Raw genomic sequence first — 14,384 nt, forward strand, 5'->3', positions numbered from 1 at the left:
TCAACCCTTCCAGCTTTACGGTAGCTGGGCAAACAGTGGAGAAAGTCGAAAGCTTCCAATATCTTGGTAGTCAAATGGCGTCTGATGGAGGCACCAAGATCGACATAGGAGCATGGATCAAGAAGGCGAGGGCTGCTTTTGCGAGTTTAAGAAATATCTGGAAAAACAATCAGATTAGTCGACGCACCAAAACCCGAATATTCAACTCGAATGTGAAATTTGTACTACTATATGCCAGTTGAACTTGGTGCGTATCAGTGGAGAACACGCAATGGCTGCAGGTTTTCATCAATAGATGCCTGCGGTACATAATTCGTGCATGGTTGCCTCACAACTGGATCTCTAATGCTGAGCTCCATCGTCGATGTCATCAGAAGCTGATAGCGACAGAAATTCGGGAACGAAAGTGGAGGTGGGTCGGCCACACTCTGCGCAGAGGCGGAAACGAAATCTCCAAGCAAGCGTCAGACTGGAACCCAGCAGAACATCGCAGTAGAGGCAAACCCAGAGACTCATGGCGGCGCAGCCTCAACAAGGAAATAAAAGAAATCGACGAAAGTTTGACCTGGCAGCAGGTCAAGGCGATGGCGGGCAATCGCCCAGGATGGCGATCTTTCACAACGGCCCTTTGCACCACTAGGGGTGTGCAGGAATAAAAGTAAGTGAGTATCTTACTGGCACCAAGACGGTGCTAGTTACTGATGAAGAGAATCCGAAACGTAAGAGTTAGGTAATGTGCACTCCTGCCCAAAAAAAAGGCCTGCGGAGTGCTAGACGTTTTCATTCGCAAACGTTCGGTTTCCGTATTCTCGTCAGCAAACCAGAGCTTCTGTGGTTGTCTTCCGAGACCTCACTCGGAACCTGCCAGTTCGTGCAGGATGTATGACCTTTTTGGATTAAGGATTGAGCGTCTGACTAGTGCTAATTTTGGTGCTGGTTTAGATTTATCATCTAGCTGGCACCAAGATGGTGCTAGTTACTGATGAAGCGAAACCGAAACGCTAGAAACTAACTTTAAGTTATGTATTGTGCCCTCTTGCACATGGAAAAGCATTTTTTTCATAATAAAAGTGTTTATTTTTCTAAACTGAAATTGAAGTTATAGAAATTAGTTGTTTTAAAAAATAAAAAAGAAATATTTTTATTTTTTGTTCTTTCAGAAACATTGTGCTGAGAAATGATTTTTTAAAAATTATTTTGTCTGCCTAAATCTATTTTCAAGTTACAATTAAGACAAGGAATCAAATTATATTTTTTTCAATGTAGTTAATTTTCGAATTGATTATTCTTTTTAGCGTGTATCATTGCGGGGCATCCGCCAATAAAGTTCTTGTAATTCGTACTTCTCAACACACCAGATCTAATTTCGACACAAAATGTAAAACGTTCGCCTATATCGACGAATCTGTGCACACTGCCGAGCGCCAGACGAAAAGGTGAATACACTCTGTATTTCATCGGCTCTCGTGCGCCGTCATCGTTGTCCCGAAGCATGTCGCAAACGCAGTCGTCGTCATCATCATCATCAGCATCATCATCGCGCAGTACATATCACTATCACAATCGTCCACCACTCGCGTTAGTCATTTGTCTGACTGGATGTCGACAAAATGTATTGGACAGCAAAGCACACGCAACCCAGTTCGTTTGCAGTTGTGTTTGTGGAGTCTCAAGTGACAGTTCCCAATTTCGCTGTCAGTCAGGTAGCGAGAGTTCCGTTCCGTCGTTCCGGGGTTTCGGTATGCGAGAGGTAGTCCAACGTCCAACACTGCCATCGTACGCGCGGTTTGCTGTGTGCGTGTGTTATGACAGCGCGCTTGCTTCGCATAGCAGAATTTTTGGTGTCAGCCCGTCGGTGTATGGGTGTTTACAGTTGTGAGTGAGCGCATTTCCATCGAAATCTAAGAAATTTTTATTTTTCAATGCTTTGGCTGGTATACACTGGATATTCCACGACGGTATAGCGAATGGAAACGGTGAATACTTTTCTGCGTCCTCCTTGCTTGCGGTTTTTCCACTTGCGGACGAATCTCATACTCCGCACGGGCGCGTTCGGGTGTTTGACTGATGGTTTTTAATTGCATTATTTGATTAGGGAGTGAAAAGTTTCACTGCTCGTGTGTTCGCTCGCGTTTTTCCCCGTCGAGTCATTTTATTTATTACAATGTGGCATGAAAACAAAAGTTGGTGAAAGATTTTGCGTCTGTGAACACAGGAAGAGGACCCGCGGCGATGTTTCTATGGCTGATGCAAAGTTTACAGAAAGTCTAAGCAGTAAAGTGGTGAATCGGAAAAAAATGCGGCGCTGAAAAGTTGGAAGTTTTGGTGGTGAAATGTTATTTGCCTATTCGGCGAAAAGGTGAAACGAAAATAATCGTGAGCTGTAAGAAATAGCGAGAAACCCTGTACAAGATGTGCAAATCGTTCCAGATAACAGTACGATTCTAGGATTACCATTTTGGATTACGTTTCAACCAGATTCCTGGCGTATAGCAACGGTATCATACGCAAAAAATAACGAAGGGTAAATATCGGTCCACAATTTTATTATAGGCATACGTCGGGAAGAAAACATTGGGATTTCGTCAGGTGCAATCATCCCATACGGGGAAGCTCTTAGAATCGATCCCAGGCAGCATTTTTTCTTTATTTTTCTTCTCTTCCGCCGAACCCCGTTCGGTCGGTTTACCCTTTTTGTACCCAAGTAGCAAAAGACATGAAACTTCTGCTGTCTGGTGCTGCTGATGATGATGCTGCTGCTGCTGCTGCCGTTGCCTCTGGAAGAAATGGGGAAAATGACGTCCACCATTTTGATATTACACCAACACCGTTAAACGTACCAGTACCAACCTGGTGTTCGCATTACCACGTCGCATGTGTTAGTTTCCCATTTCGCTACTGCCCTGTGTGCGTGTGAAGTTTGGATTATTTTTCTTTTTGCGGAACGGCAATGGCAACAAAAACAACAGCACCAACAACAATAAAAACAACAGTGTACAATTTTAGCGAAAACTAATTGGAACGTGCGAAGAAAAGTTGCGATTTTTCGAATTGGAATTAGGTATGGCGACTAGATTTGTACATTCTTCACAAAATGTCGTTCTGCAGTGAACAGCGCGCTTGGTAGCAGCGGAAGAGCACTCCGATATGAAGTTGCTAGATCAAGTAAGCATTAAATGCCAACTCAAAATTAATTTCGTGAGTCATGTGGGTATCAAACGAAGCGATAGTGATTGGTGAAATGCAAGCTTTAATGTAGCGTCCCGGTTGGAAAAGTCCTAGTTCGAATGTGCTGCTATGGGGTTGTGTTTGCATATACCATTGTACACGTTCAAGTTTAAAAGTTGGTGAACGTCAAACATAATTTTTGTATATTTGAGATGGGAAACTTATTTTTAGTGCTTCTTATTTTGTGCTATTTATCATGTCAAATTGCCACATATCTTCCCAGTAATAAATGTACGGTTAAAATTCGGAAAGCAATTTATTACCTTGAAAAAGGGCTTTCTAAATTTTAGAAATCGTTTTTTTTAGTCTAGCTGATTAGCGAAGTTTAAAAGTTTTGCTTTTGTTCTTTAAAGTCGACAATAAAATAGATTTATACTCATCCATACGGTGGAAAGTGACCAAAAAAATTTAAATTAAATCGCATAAAGCAAGATATTCTTTTGATTAAAAGAAAGACTTCCCATAGAAATAAATTTAGATAAATTGAATGAAACGGACTTGTAGCTTTCGGGAATTGTTTTGGCTATTTCCTTGCTAATCACTTATTCACGGAACAGTGCGTTTTTGGAGTGTCAGTCTGCGGTCATGGTGTATGATCCTTCTCAACGGCACATAGTCAACATTAATTTACATTTCTACTTTTTGAAAAATCATTGCATTACCACAATAAATTGAGCGAAATTTAGCCTGTTTGGATGTGTTTACATTTTTCAATTTGGTTTGCATTTTTCTAGTCTCATCTTCAATCACAGTAATAATCTCACCCGTACGCGAACTGTATCTTCGGTAATTCGTGTCTCATTTCCGTCGTTTTCATTTCACCTCAATCCTTCGCTAATATCCACTCATCAGCGCAGTGTAACCGTGTCGGCTGGCTGTGAGTCATTCCGAGACGACGACAGAATGGAGAGTATATGTGTTGTGTACTGTATTAACACATCTATAAAAAAAACTACAAGGCAGTGCAAGGCAAAATTGCATGCAAAATGCAATTGAAATTTACGCTGCACTCGCCATCACCACTGCCACCGTTCTCAGCACCAACCTCCCTCTGCTTGCTTTTTATAGCAGCAGCGGTGTCGGCAAGAGCGACTTCGACTTCCTCAATTATACGCGCTGATTTAGGCGCATATTGTTGTGGTACTGATGGTGATGGAAAGTGGTTTGTTTATATGGTGTCATTCTTGTAGCTTCATCCTTTGGATCCCTCATCAATCGGAATTGGTAGCCGTGTGATGAACGGAAGGGTAGAGGAATGAAAATTCCTAGCGAATGATAGGTGCATTTACGTCAACACTACAGAACCAGTGATATGATATATGAAGGTTACGCGATATTCTCGCTTGATCTATCAGAGAGAGATTTTTGCGAGATTTTAGGTGATTTGGATGCAAAATGAATTTTTGAAAGTTTTTGGAAGGACATAACTTATATCGTAAAACCACCAAAAATAAGTTACTAGTTGATTTAGCCTTTGGTTAGATAACTGTTTATCACAAACTTTTATTAAATTCGAATGTTTGAAATTCAGTAAATATTTTCATCCAATTGAAATATCAGTGCAGGGCTCAGTGCAATAACGGCCCAAATCAAGAAATATCAAAATACTATGTAATGGCTTCTGCCCAAAAAACTTAATTTGAAGGTATTTATTTGGACAAAAATATTGTTAATCATTCGAAAAAATCTTCGAAAATTCAATAACATACAATAATTTGTGATTAACGCACTTTTGATATTTTTTGACTTGGGCCGTTCTTGCACTGAGCCCTTCATATGTCATTAAATGTTTCTGGAACTATTTCTTGATAACGTACGCAGTAACCCTAAAATTGAGTGAACACAGTTCGATTCTAGTCATTTGATAAAACTAGTTTGATCAGAGTTTGTATAGTACTGATTTATATTAAGGGTAAGCGATATTACCCAAATATTTAAGATCATTCTTAAATAAAGCATATCCGCTTTTTAATTTATTTTCTGTAAGATATGAAATCAGCGTTACTAAAAAACACACCTGCGAAAAAATATATCGTAACCATCCTTTCGATTAGTGAATGTAGTTAAACATTCTACCAAGACGCTCAAAAGTATAGCTTGAAATATAAAATAAAATATAGTTTTCACATCAAGTAATATTGGACCGCATCTTATTAGATCCGTAAAAACTAAATAATCATATCTGAAGCAGCACAATAAGATGTAAATCAGTTCGTTTGAAAATCGAAAATAAATTCAGCTTGCCATAATTATTACTAAAAAAATCATTTCACTCGTAAAGACAAAATACTTACTTTTGAGCCACCCTAATAAGTAGTAAAGGTGATTTCTAATATATTTTATAATCAAAAAAGGTATACAGTACACAGAAATTTATTTATAAAAAATATAACCTTTCGCGTCAAAAAAAATTTTTGAGCCACCCTAATGTATAATAATTTTTTTTAACAAGCGGTAATATCAAAAACGATTTTGCGCACGAAAATTAATGTACAAAATTTTTATGGACACTTTGGATAAAATAGATATTTTTGAGACACCCTAATGAATAGTATATGTTTATTTTTTAATATGTTGTCATATCAAAAACGAATTCAACATACCAAATTTACAAAAAACCACCGTCCTGATTGAACCGATACGGCAAAGTTTTGACTTTAGTCAACCTTTTGTGATAAGTCGTGCCACTGTACATGTTCCAGATTCACATTAGCTAATCTCTTTTCTGGCATTTACGCTACAGCATTACATTTGCCACCTGTATACTCGCCCATTTGGACACAAAATGTATAAAAAAGATACTTACAAACCTGCGACATTTTCAATGACCAGGATACTTTTAGAACACACGTTTTCGACCATAATTATTCTACGAAAGAGTCCTAACAATTTATCGGGAATCCACTTAGTTACTGAAACCAGTTTGTCAAGGTTAGGAAATGGGTATTTTTTGGGTAAAAACTGTCAGAACTCACTTCAGGATAATTCGCATAAAACGGTTATTGTCCAACCTCAGATCACAGCCATTAACGGAAAAGAAAACTATTTTGTTATAAACAAATAAAATAAGTTAGGCAAAACTAATTTTGTGAAAAATCTCACCCCAGAGGCAAGATTCGAACTTGCAACCCTTGGGACTCTGGCCCAATGCACAAACCCTCATGCTATCCCTGGGAAAAACTAAAAAATAAAGCGATAAAAACAACCCGGGCTTGGTATCTGCTGGAAAATTAAATGGATCAAATGTGTTGGGTGGCAGCTGCGGTTGTGTGATCTTGTTTTAGAGGCAGGGCATATGCTTATATAAGCATGAGTAAGCTGACCAACTCTGACGAAAAAATCCGTACACTGTGCTGTACTGTTTGCCTGAGCGTGGTGAGCGATTGCGCTTCGTTGCGGTATGGTGTATGGATTTTTTCGTCAGAGTTGGTCAGCTTAAGCGTGAGGGTTTGTGCATTGGGGCGGAGTCACATGGGTTGCAAGTTCGAATCTTGCCTCTTGGGGGAATTTTTTTTTAACATAATTGCTTTCGTTTAACTTTAGCGTTGGATACCACCAAAAAGTCTTATCTTTTATTTACTGGCGACAATTGGACTTAGCGAGTAACGTTACATGTGAATTTTTTCTCGAAGATGATTTTGACAGCTGTCTTTTAGCCCTTATCCTAAGTTAGACGAGAGATATCTAAATTAACGAAAATCTTTCCCAAAAATTAAATCTTTTTGGCATTGCCACTCGCAAAAATTTTTCCCAAATCGTGAATAAAGTGCCATGAATTATGCAACAATCACGATTTTACATTACGAAAACAGGACCATGAACAAAAATCACGTGTTTTGTTTTAAGATTATATTCAATTTTCCTTCAGTAGCGCCCTCATATCGCTTTAATTAGTGGAAATATTAACTTTTGTTTTGTGAACTTTAGTCACTGTTGCCGCAATGTTATTAAAAAACGGATTTGCTGTACATGAACTAGTTCATAACTTTATGAACACTATTCATAAAATCAAAGGTTGACTCATAATATTATTCATAGATTTAGAAACATTAGTTCACAGAATCAAAAACAGTGGATATTTTCTCGTGAACCATTTCATAAAAATCGAAGTTTCATTCATGAATCCATTCAATTTTCGTGAACTAATTCATGATTCCTAATATATTAGTCATTATGCAATATTCATGCACGTGAAATAGTTCACAAAATCATCAAATGTTGCTCATGTATTCGTGCACTAGTTCATGATTCCTAGTATAATAGTCACGACTAACTTTTTGTACTCGTGAAACAGTTCACGAAATCATAAAATATTATTCAAGTTTACATGAACTAGTTCATGATTCCCAGTACATTATTTACAACTTACTGTTCGTGCTCATGAAATCAGCAAATATTGATGTATTCGTGAACTGGTTCATGGTGCCTAGTACAATAGTCACGACAGACCATTCGTACTCGTGAAAAACCTTCACAAAATCATGAAATATTCATGGATACGCGAACAGATTCATGATTCCTAGTACATGATTCACTGTTTATACTGCATACTTGTGCATTTATAATATATCCCCAATTCTTTTTCAATTTCTTAATCCACCTAGCAGTGAGATGAGACATTGTTTACACACGTCTCTGTTGGACTGGGAATGAGATGAGCACAGTTTCGTATACTGCATGAATAAAGCCACGAATAAGCTGAATAAATTATGGAAAATCAATAACACAATTGAAATTCAAAAATTTTAAAGCAAAAAAAAAATGAAAAAGATCAAATTTATGAAATGAGTAGAATGATTAATATAAAACAAATTATTAGAATAAACAAATCATATCAGATTAGCTCATTAAATGAAAAATTAGTTAATATTTAAAAATAGTTATGAAATTAATAGAATAAATCAAATTGACTCAAACTAACAATTTGAATGAAATAAAGAGAAATAATGACTGAATATGAAATTAATTTAATGAATCAAATTAATTAGATTAATCAAATAAATCAGATGAACCGAATGAATCTAATGAATCCAGTCCGAATAGCCCCGTACGCTTATTTCGCACAAAAGTGGTGAGTGTCTTGAAAATATCTGTGTTTTCACCCTAACGAAAATCATTCCATAAAATAGGAACCTCAAGCTTGCCAAAACCTGTTACCTGTTATATTTTCACTGTTATTTGTTACTTTAATCACGATTATAATATTTGTTTTGAGGATGGCAAAAAAATGAAACACGTTGTATGTCCCAAATAATTATTTTCAGCTGTCAAAATTAATGTTTTGAAATATCAGTTCCACGAATATGTACGACAGTCAGAAAGTTTTACGATTTTCTGAGAAATCGAGGGGGTCCGAATTAACCCCACTGTCTTAATAATCTCGGGTCCCCCTACAATGAATAGAATGAGTACGATGAATACAATGAATATAATGAATATAATGAATGCAATTAATACAATGAGTACAATGAATACAATGAATCAAATCAATGAAATGAATAAAATGAAAAAAGGTGAAGGAAATAAAAAACCTGTTTTAATACACCTAGTGGTGCAATTGTGCATTTTAAAGTCATTTGGCATCAAAAATGCAAATTCGATTTTGAAATTTTCCCTTACTCCCGCCTTTGAGAATTTTTCATTTCAGTTTATATGGGAATTTGTTGTGAGGTCGCACTCTTAAACCCGTAACTCCGGAACCGGAAGTCCAATCAACAAAAAATTCAATAGCAGCCGATGGGAAGGCTGTACCTTTCAGTTTGTGACTAAATTTGTGCAAATCGGTCCAGCCATCTCTGAGAAACAGGTGACTTTTTTCCATATACACACACATACATTTTCCGATCTCGAGGAACTGAGTCGAATGGCATTAAACATTCGGCCCTCCGGGCCGGAATTAGGTTGACGATTTTTGGAGCGATTGCATAACCTTTTCACATGAGAAAGCCAAAAAACAGAACTAATCAAGTAAAAACGAATGGAATTGTTAAACTAAATAAAGAGAAGAAGAAAATTATCAGGACAAAGTGCATTAAATAACTAAAATGAAAAAATAAACAATGTTAAAAAGTTATAAATAATAATAGAATAAAATTAATTGCGACAGATAAATAATTTGGAATAAAATAACTGCAAAAAATAGTCAAATTATTAAAATGAGAAATTGAATAAAATGTACAAACTGGAGAAAAGCATAAAATACAGGAAAAGAATAAACTTATCTGAGTGACTCCAAAGAATGAAACGAGCAAAATAGATCAAATGAACTCAAATGTACAAATTGAATAAAAAGCAGAATGCAGAATGAAATAAATAATCAAACACATATACTCAAAACTAGTAAATATACAAAATGAGTAAAATGAACAAGACGAATAAAATACAAGAATTGAAGAAACTGATTACCCGAGCAAATACTCATGGGTTCAAACACCACATAGCCCCTTGAAAATACCTTAAACATGGTCCGTGACAAAATTCACAACCATCAAGACACCACAAAATAGTCTCAATGACCCATAAATTCACCAACATATGGTATTCATGGTTTGAACCCATTTCAAACACCCATGACCATAGGGGCATTATGGGCTTTTCGTTTGCTCGGGTATGTAAAATGAAACATAAAGAATATTTGAAGAAAGTAAATGAATGAAACGGATTGTACGAATTTGAGTACCATTGTTTCAGAAAGTTCTGAAATGTTATTGTTGTCAAAATGGCCTATTAATATACAATGGACTTCCATTACTTTTTGTTTTCATCTTTTCGTTTTTGTTCTTCTTTTCTTGATGGCGTCGTTTGAGATTATCTTGTGTTTTTACTTTATTGAAGGACATTAATTAGTTGTCAGGAACCTGGAAGGTTCAATTTGGTTTGAAATTCAAAGATGTCTTTTTGGTCATCTCCGCAAAAGATTTTTGCGTAGAATAAGATTTTCTGGTCCAGTATATTAACGTGCAATTGGAAATAGTAGAGCGAGATAAGGTCAACTGTGTTTTCAAGCCCCTTAAACAGAGAGCGACAAAGAGAGAATGTGATTAGCGATTGAAACAGGTAGATATTTCAAAGTATTCATTTGCATTGAAGTAAATAGTGTGAAGTATCTAGGCTATGTCGATAGTACAAAAGCCGTGCTTTCATCGATTACAATGCAGTCTCTTTTCAATCGTTCATATAGCTTATGAATTGTTTCCTTCGGATTTGTTGTTCCGGAGAAATGGAATAATAGGTCCTATACAAACCACTATCATGCGAAAGAAATAGTTCAAACTATCAGAATAAGCATTTAAATTCTAAGAAAAATAATTGGCCATTGAAAGAGTTCCTAAAACTGCCTTTGAGGCATGACAATTATTGAAAGAACACCTTGTACAATACGGAGAACCAACCTTCCCATAGTGCAACGTTTCGAAGGGATATCCCTTCGTCTTAAGGGTTTGAACACTTGAAAATACCAACACAATTGCATCGCTCACATAAAATTAGCTTGGACTCTAACAAATATTTAAGATACGCAGAAGCTGTGATCACGCATTTTAGAGAAATAGCAACATAGATGTGAGTGATTACAGTTGCCACGAACACGAAGATGACATTATCCCAGTTGGTAAATCGATTGCTTTGTACGCAGCTCACCTGGGTTCGAACCCCAACCCCGCACATAGGGTTAGAGATTTTTCTTAAGACATTTTTCTAACCCGAAGAGGCGAATGACCTTAAGGTTAAAACCTCTATAAGCGAAATAAATGCGATATGGCGAAGTGATACTACGAATATCACTGTGAAATTGCTAATATCATGAACATGAGTCACATCAATCCATGTGTCAAATTCGGAAGCTCAAGAATAAAATATCACTATATCGTGCATATAAATAACAAAAATCGTGACTAAGATCCTGAAATCATGAACATTAATCGAACTACTCGTGACACAAATATCAAAAATTGTGGCCAAGATCCTGAAATCATGATCATAAATCGCATTACTGATTAAAATATTGAAAATCGTGACCATGATTTTGAAATCATCAATATCAATCAGTTCACTCAAAGATCCTGAAATCATGAGTGTAAATCGCGCTACCCTGACAGAAAAATTCGGCGGTAAACTTATGGCGATAACGTGATGAGAAATTACGAAAATCTTGAACAAGCTCCTGACATCATGAACATCGTTTTACTGTCGGCTGTGTATTCCCAAATTATGAATCAGAATTATAAGAAACACTAACCATGTCCATGGAACAATCACAGTGAGTCAAACAAACATTTGAATGTAACGTGAGTGGTGAGCTAGTTTTCTGGAAACGCAATAAGTTTTATTAATACGAGGTGCATTATTCATAATTTCAGGAACTTGGTCACAGTTTTCGCAAATCGTTCAGTTCACGAAATCGTGATCTTTGTTTCATGAATTTATGAACGTATTTTTATCCGTGCTAAAAGGTTTCCCATCTAACGTATCATAAGCATTCTATCTTGCTCACCTCCAATCGTGACATCTCCTTCACATTCGGTAATTGTTCATTCCCCGACAGTAGTTGCTGTTGGTTGCTTGCCTGTGAGTTCAATTGTCGCGGTTTGCAACTTGGAATTGCGTGGTATCGCTATTATTGCGTTTTCTCGCCAACTTTTATCTTTCGGCCTTCGTTGCGGTTGTGTTTTTGGCTCTTTCGTTCAACATTTACGATGCGCGAGTTGGATTGTGTGAGAGCTATGCTACACTGTTCGCCTATAATTTATTTTCGCTTGGCTTTTAATTTCACAACCGCCTTTCTCTTCAATTAGACCTTGGGAATGATGAAACCGAATCAGATACTTATCCGATGACCGCTTAATCCGTATAATTTCATTACAGCTGATCAATCTTATTCTCATCTAAATCTTGTCGCTTTTTGAGCACAATATTTCATCCTACAAGTTTCACGCGAGACATTGCAAGTCACTGCTATGCATTACTCAAACAGTGCCAGCTTCTGACGGTAACCATGCCAGAGCTGTTGTCGGCAAACAATGTATGGGTGGCCATCGTTTCGTCCGACAGATAATATCGATTTGATGGGGAAGTGAGAGGAAGGGAAAACATGAGTCACACGCTCCGTTGAAAGGTCACTCGGCAACCAGTTCTTGGAAGCGAGATCGACTCACGTCAGATATCGGGGATGGGATTTCCCTCCATACAGTGCCAGTGTATGTTCAGTGGAATAAAATGGAACGATTTTTTTAATGACAAGGCAAAGTACTTACGATTTTATGAAATATACTCTTGAAATATTCTAAGATTTCTGCTATTTTCCAAAATGCCTGTCACAGTAGTATTACGATCTTAATTTTAGCTGCCTTACTTAAAACAAAAAGCAATTGATTAAGCCAATTTTTGTCTTTGGGGAAAAGACAGATTGCATACTCGCAGGCGTTCGGCTCTCATGCCAAAAGACAGTTCATTTTCCTGTGCTCGTCAGCAACCCAGAGCTTCTGTGCTTGGCTAACCGAGACATCACTCGGTAGCAGCCATTTGCTTTAGGCGTTTGGATTTAGTGTCTAACTGACGCCAATTTGGTGTTAGTTTTGATACATCGTCTACCTGACAGCAAGTTGGTGTCAGTTACTGACGAGTGGAACACGAAACATTAAAATCCAACTTTTCAATATTTATTTTTTTGTTTCTTTTTCATCTGATCTTTTACGCGGTTTACAATATTACGAAGGCACGTTACATTACATTTAATTTAAATATTCACTGAGCAATTCAAAACAATTTTCATTAATTTCATCTTATATACCGTAAACCGGGGTGATTTTTTTCGTAGATCGCTTATTAAACCAGAATAGTCTACCGAATCATTTTAATTTCAAATGATTTTTACTCTAAACTTATAAAATACTGATTTGTTATGCTTTTTGAGTATATTGTTCGGTTTTTGGGTACAAAAACTACAAAAAACCGAAATTTGACTTTATCTTATTTTTACAAAGCTTCGTATAGTGTCTATTTTTTATAAAACAAATAAATCTCAGATTTGAGCAAAAATAATAAATTACAAGTGAGTTTTTATTTTTCTTTAGATTGGGATGCGCAAAATTTAGATTTGTGAGTTTGTTTATTTTAAATACCTACTTTTTTTTTGTGAAACTAGTTGGCAATTATTTCAAATTATTTTAAGCTAAAATTCGCAACATTTTTTTATTGTTCAATATTCCAACGTGTTAAAATGGATGAAACTTTTTGTACATTGATAAAGCACTGAAATAAGATAATTTTAGCAGTTTTAAAGGTTTTCACAATCTTTTATTTATTTTATTGAACACAAATTATACGATTATAAATTTTGGTTACTCGAATTTTGCAGTACATTGAAATACTTTGTATAATACCAATTAACATCTATTTAACAATGAGTATCTTTCCAGAATTAGTTTAAACAAACATTCGAATAAAAAACATTGACATCAATAACTTAATGTGGGTGAACATGCAGGTTATCAAAGTCACCCCGGAATATGAAAACGGACTTCAACTTGAAATCATTTTTGGAAAAATAGCTGTAAGCGGACAATTTTAAGTAAAACCATCCAATCTTGTTCTCCATACATCAGTACATGGTTTAAAAATATTAAACTTGAAAAAAATGTGTTGCGTCTAAAAATATGCAATGATTACTTCGAAAAGTGATCAATGTCACCCCGGTTTACGGTATTAAGTTAGTCGTCTAAGCCTATTCCTAAAATCGTACCAAAAGACAAAGTACTAATAAACTTTATTGAAAACACAACACCTCGCCCTTATTGGCTCGTTCTGTCGACTTCAAGCTCCTAGGAGGTACGTTTACTTTAATCTGTGAGAGTATATGTGGGGTATGAATTTCACCCGTCAGCAGTTTTTTGAACACCATTCTGGATATGTATCGTCTTTTAGCGGGATAACAAAGAATATTGTATAGATAATAAATTGCTTGTGTAGATTCAATCCTGTTAATCCGGATTCCCATATAAGGACACCAGATGACTGCTGAAGTTTCCAATATTGAGCGAACGAGAGAGAAATACAGTGCTCTTAGGTAATAAGGATCAGTAAACTCTTTGGTTACCCTTATGATAAATCCAAGGTTCCTGTTGGTTTTCATAAATGATGTGGAAATAGCGATCTCTGAA

General features: G+C 36.4%; 1 protein-coding gene across 2 annotated transcripts in view; it reads left to right on the top strand.

The window, feature by feature from the left end:
- Window positions 1-14,384, top strand: part of LOC131684761 (serine/threonine-protein kinase minibrain) — a 262,707-nt gene that overhangs the window by 17,597 nt on the left and 230,726 nt on the right. Inside the window, exon 1 of one of the 2 annotated variants that reach the window (XM_058967896.1) lies at window positions 1,938-2,524. The exons of the other annotated variant lie outside the window; for it this stretch is intronic. The gene's annotated coding sequence lies outside the window, so the exon portion shown is untranslated. Of the gene's footprint in view, window positions 1-1,937; window positions 2,525-14,384 lie in introns of those variants that run through there. 2 annotated transcript variants of the gene reach the window in all.

This window comes from Topomyia yanbarensis, chromosome 2 (assembly GCF_030247195.1).
Source record: "Topomyia yanbarensis strain Yona2022 chromosome 2, ASM3024719v1, whole genome shotgun sequence".
Lineage (NCBI taxonomy): Eukaryota > Metazoa > Arthropoda > Insecta > Diptera > Culicidae > Topomyia > Topomyia yanbarensis.